General features: G+C 43.2%; 2 protein-coding genes across 5 annotated transcripts in view; one reads left to right on the forward strand and one right to left on the reverse strand.

The window, feature by feature from the left end:
* Nucleotides 1-6,000, forward strand: part of LOC148123664 (vomeronasal type-2 receptor 26-like) — a 147,864-nt gene that overhangs the window by 118,860 nt on the left and 23,004 nt on the right. The gene's annotated exons all lie outside the window — the stretch shown is intronic.
* LOC148123666 (vomeronasal type-2 receptor 26-like) overlaps nucleotides 1-6,000 on the reverse strand; it is a 98,743-nt gene that overhangs the window by 26,334 nt on the left and 66,409 nt on the right. The gene's annotated exons all lie outside the window — the stretch shown is intronic.

Genomic DNA, 6,000 nt, shown 5'->3' on the forward strand with positions numbered 1-6,000 from the left:
TATGAGCCTGATTTATTGGAGGGTTCAGAGTCCACTGAATCTACTTCCCTAATTAAACCTCAGGTATTAACTGTTAATCAGGAAATTATGTCAGAGGTTTCAAGCGGAGATGAAACTGCCGGATGCTGGATGGATGCCAGAACTAGGAGAAGATTGAGATGTCAATCTCAATTAGAAAAGAGACGTCCAGCAAAGGATTAATTAATGAGACTGACACGCCCTTTCTTAGTGGATATAAGGGAGCGCACGACGTTGAAATCTTTGCTGGAAACAAAGTGAACCTTGCCTTGGAAAGACTTGCGTCTGATTACTGCGTTGTGAGTTATGAACTTTACAGAATTACCAGACAGATTCTAGGAGGATTGTCAAAGCACTGTGATAACAGAGCAATTGAATCTTCTGCCTTTGGTTTTGTTTACGTAAAGTATTTGAACTATATAACTTGAAGTTTCATCTGTGGATACAGGTGGGACAGAACATTGTTGTTTCCAGCCAAATTAAATCATCTTAAATCAAGATGGACCCAACCCAATTGAAGCAACTAGAGGAGCAACAACAACAACAAATTGACCAACTCTTACAGAACAACCAGGTTCTGCAACACCAGGTAACACAGTTGGTAAACCATCTTTCATCGCTACAGGCCCCTGTTCCTCCCCCAGTTCCTCCCCTTAAGAAATGCCCGGTATCTGTGCCAGATAAATTTTTGGGACAGACTGATATGTTCCTGGTGTTTGTGGGACAATGCCAATTATTTATGTCTTTGAGGCATGAAGATTTTCCGGATGACCGGGCTAAGGTGGGATTTATTATTAGCCTCTTATCAGGTCCGGCAGCTAGATGGGCTACTCCTCTGCTGATACAAGATAGTCCTTTACTAACTGACTGCCAGGGTTTCCAGCAGCAATTACATGTCATGTTTGAGGATCCCATTAAAAGCCAAACTGTGGCCAGATGCTTGAAGGACATTCGTCAGGGGAAACATCCTTTGCAAGAATTCATTGCGGAGTTTCGTTTGCTCTGCATGGACTCTACTTGGAATGAGTCAACTCACATGGATGCCTTTCAGGAGGGCTTGGCTGACGACATCCAGGATGAGCTTGTGCATGCATAGTGGGCTGTAACCCTGGATGCCTTGGTCATACAATGTCTACGTATTGATGCCCGGCTTCATCAACGCAAGAGCAAACAACCAGTTCTGGAACCACTCTCTCACTCATGGCCGCAACCTCCAGTACAACCCGCACCCTTGGTATCCCGCAATACTGCGACCAGGACCGAGGAGCCGATGGAGTTCGGTGCACTCCACCCACGGTTGATGGCGCAGGAACACTCGCGAAGGTTCCAGGAAGGTTTGTGCCTTTATTGTGGGGGGCTGGGACATTTTGCCACTTCTTGTAAATGGAGGGGGACACGAAGACCAGTGCCAGAATCGAATTCTGGGCAGTCGGAAAAATGGGGTAGACACAACCTTGGGGAAACCTTAGGTCAGGCATGTATCTCACCACCACCCGAAGTGGCTGAGGTGAACCCTGGCCCTCCCCAGCATTTACTTTTGGACACACAGGTTTTGCTATAGTCCCAGAAGGAGGGGATTCCTGCAGTTGCATTGATGGACTCAGGTGCTACGACTAGTTTTATGGACCGGGCCTTCGCAACCCATTTGATGTCCCTTTGGTTGCTGTGGAACCACCCATCAAGGTGGAAACCGTTGACGGGCGTGAGCTTAGGTCAGGACCCATTCGCTTTGCTACCCAATCGCTGCGTTTGGTTATCGGAGACCACGAGGAGGCGATTAGCTTCTATATCACCTCAGACCTTCATCTCCCTTTGGTTCTCGGTGTGTCCTGGCTACGATTGCATGATCCTTTGGTGGCTTGGGCACAGAGCATCATTTCCTTCCCAAGTCTCCAGTGCGTAGATCATCTGAGACATATCTGCGCTGGTCAGGACATCGCCGCCCCTGCTGTTTTCATACTACTGGAGCTATCGGACTTCTCTGATGTTTTCAGCAAGAAGCAGGTGGATCAGTTACCACCGCATCGAGCCTATGACTGTCCTGTGGACCTTCTATCTGATGCTCCACTGCCCAAGGGGTGATTATATTCCATGTCTGAGACCGAAGTGGCTGCTCTTCAAGAGTTTCTGGACAAAAACTTGGCCCGGGGATTTATCAAACCATCGTTGTCTCCTCTTTCTGCTCCCATTCTTTTTGTGAAAAAGAAGACGGTGTTGGGTATATGGATACACCAACTGGTTTGGGTGAATGAATATATAAAACCTAGGTTTAAGTGTTTTGTAGCTTTAAGCACAAGAAACTGCAATGTCATTGAGGGTGCGGTTGCAGGCAGCAATAAAGGTAGGAAGGGAAACGTAATAGGCCCCGGCTTCTGGATGCACCTGGTTCTGTTCCTTGACTGCTGCTGCACACTCTGCTTGGGGGTTTGTCCCCAAACACTAACATTGGTTATGGGCCCAGCAGTGTGCACAGTCTAACTAACCAGGTTATAGCAGTGAGAGTTTTGGGGTGAGTTGCACATTACTGTAAAGACAAACTGTTTGTTGAATAGTTATTTATCTCAAGAGCAATGGCACAAGTAAATTTGCCAAGTCTGTCCATGATATCCAGACTAGATGGAACAAACTATGTTTCATGGTCAATGAAATGTAGTTTACTGCTACGAAGAGAAGGTTTGTGGGACATAATTACAAACCCACCAGATGTATCTAATCTAGATCCTACTGTTGATGAGGATGCAAAAAAGATACAGGACTATGAAAGAAAGAATGAGCAGGCATTGTGCATCATAGGACTGACTCTCTCAGACCAGCAACTGATCCATATCCGTGGAGAGGAAAGAGCTTATATTTAATGAGTTGCAACAAGTATACATTATACTGTCTTCTTTGGATCGAAGCTATGATGATTTTGTGACTGCATTAGAGGTATTGCCAAAAGACAGTTTATCAGTAACTGAGATAACCGGCAGGCTATTAGAAGAAGCCAGAAGAAGGTTTGAACGTGACCAGCTGAGAGAAGATAAGTCTAATAAAGAAGAAAAATTATCTTCAAAGATTGAAAGAAACCAGCTATGCAAAGTAAAGCACCCGGAAGAAGAGAATTTATCTTCAACGGCATACACAGAGGACATTTGGCAAGATTCTGCAGAAAAAGAAAAAGCCAGAATGTTAGGAAGCCAAAGAAATCCTTTGAACTAGCCACATTCAGCAACTGTGATGTGAAGAATGAGTTATGGGTGGTGGATAGTGGTGCATCCCACTGCATCACGAGAGATAAGACAAAGTTTATAAATATGTCTACAAGCTCTCAGCATATATCACTCGCTAATGGTTGGCATCTCACGGCCAAGGGTGAAGGTATTGCATATTGTCCATGTTTAAACCAGAACATAAAAATGTTATATGTACCACAGTTAAAAATGAATTTACTTTCTGTAAGTGTATTGGATAAATTAGGATATGTAGTTACATTTAAGAATAATAAGTGCATACTGGAAAGAGATGGCACAAAGGTAACTGCAGCTTTAAATGGAGCATTGTATGTCTTACATGATAGTAAGAAGGGGGAGGCACAGACTGTATTTAACAATATAAAGCCTCATAATGAATGTATCCATTTATTGCATAGGCGTTTGGGGCATGTAAATTTTAAAATGCTAAAACGTACAGTAGAGTTATCTGAAGGAATAAGGTTAAAACCCTGTGATAAGTATTTGCGTTGTAATGTCTGCTGTGAAGATGAGAGTAAAATATTGCCTGCAAATAGGCTAAATGGTTTCAAAACTAAAGAACCATTAGAAGTAGTATTTGCAGACATTATTGGTCCAAAAAAACCCAGTATGGGGGGTGCTCGATATATACTGAGCATTATGGACCATTACTCTAGATATGGGTTTTGCTACCTAATGAAAAGCAAAACTGAAACATATCAACATTTCTTCAACTGGTTAAAGTTTGCTGAAAGAAAGGCTAAACGGAAACTGATAACCTTGGTGACAGATAATGGTACGGAGTTTGTTAACAGCAAATTCCTGAATAGATTAAAGGCAGCTGGAATAGCTCATAAGAAATCTGCACCATACAGACCACAACACAACGCATATATAGAGAGAAGAGGCCAAACACTACAGGCAATGGTTAGAACAATGTTAACTGATTCTGGATTACCTGATTCTTTGTGGGGGGAGGCCACAATGTGTGCTAATCACTTATTGAACAACGTGGTTAACTCAACTACTGGTGAAATACCATTCACCATGTGGCATGGCAGGAAGCCTGATCTGAGTTACCTGCACACATTTGGTGCACCAGCATGGGTGCATATCCCTACACAACTCAGGCGTAAAGGGCAACACAGAGCTAAACAATTTTTCTTCGTTGGTTACGAAGCTAACCATAGGGCATATAGATTTTGGGAGAAAGGCGCATCTAAGGTGTTATGTAGTGCCAATGCCCAATTTCTAGAGTACGTAGGATGGGATAAGTTAGAGCAGGATAATAATAACGAGGTGATTATTGAATCATATAGAAATCCCATTAAGTATCCCTGTAACTTTAAGAAAGAAGTACAGCAAGAAGTACAGGAAGAATTAGAGCCCCTAGAGGAAGAAATAGCTGAAGATGAGGAACAGGTAGTAACTCAACCAAGCCCAATAATACCCAGAAGGACTACACGTATATCTAGACCGCCTGATAGATACCAGGCTAACACAGTGTGCCAGGTAAATAGAGTGCCATCTACTGTGGATGAGATAAAAAGGTATCCTTCTAAAGAGAAGGAAAGTTGGTATGCAGCAATGAATAAGGAATTGAAATCCTTGAAGGATATGAAAGTTTATGAAAATGTGAGATTACCTGTTGGTATAAAACCCATTGGCTGCAAATGGATTTTTAAGTTAAAAACTGATAAGGATGGAAATATAATCCATAAGGCAAGATTAGTAGCCCAAGGCTTTAGACAAAGTGCAAAAGACTATGATGAAGTATTTGCACCTAGTCTTAAAGCAGCAACATTAAGGGCAGCTTTAGTGTGGGCAGCAAGCAAGAAATACATAGTTAACCATTTAGATGTGGAAACTGCTTACTTGCACGCTCCACTAAGACATACTGAGACTTCCGGGTGGCAAGGCAAGGACGGTCAGAGGGGCAGAAATCCGCTCGTGATTCTAGCCTCCCTTTTCTTGAGTTTGGTGCGATCTTTCGGGGTGCTCGAGTCTTGGAGAGACCCGTGCCGGTGTGGGGGAACCTCGGGCTGCAGTGTGGGGAAAGCAACCCCCCTGTAACAAAGAGGGAGCCCTCCAGAGCCCAACGATCAAGAACAGCCTCCTAACAATGGAGGCTCCGAAGTCCAGACTGCCACCGATGGGAAGAAAAAAGTGAGTGAAAGTTTGCAAGCTCGGGGGGGAAAGAGAGTTGTGGCAGAGAAGATATTTGACTGACAATAGACTGATTTCAGGCTGTTAAATACTGTGTGAATGCCAGCTGTGAGCTCCAAGACGAAGCGGCTACCAAAGAATTGGTTTAGTGAATGTGAAAGAGCTTGGCAGGCAGAAGAGAGTCGGAAATAAAAAAGAAGTAAAGAAAATTTTGGAAGTCTGAAGACTCTACTATCACTAACATTTGGATTGAAGCTATTAAATTGGATCCAGAAGCAGAACGAAGCCGATCGGTGGGAAAGACAGAGCAACGCCACAGGCAGTATCCAGAATGCTGAAACGAGTGGGAATATTGCTTACTGGCAGCTGTTACTCAGCAAATCTTCATTTGCCATTTCGTGTGCTAGAAGTGGAAGCTTCCAAAGTGAAAAGCGAAACAAAAACTCTTGTCTTTGGAATTTTCTTTTTCTTTTCCTCAACCCTTTTCTGTGTGTACATATTTACTAAAATAGCCTCTCTTCTTTCTTACTTGTTGATGGTATGCTATGTTGAAATATGCTTGCTTTTTTTTTTCCCCCTCTGATTTCCTCTTGATAAATATGTA

The sequence above is a fragment of the Pseudonaja textilis genome, unplaced genomic scaffold (genome assembly GCF_049901715.1).
Source record: "Pseudonaja textilis isolate UNSWEBS1 unplaced genomic scaffold, rPseTex1.2 PTEXSCF26, whole genome shotgun sequence".
Taxonomy (NCBI): Eukaryota; Metazoa; Chordata; class Lepidosauria; order Squamata; family Elapidae; genus Pseudonaja; species Pseudonaja textilis.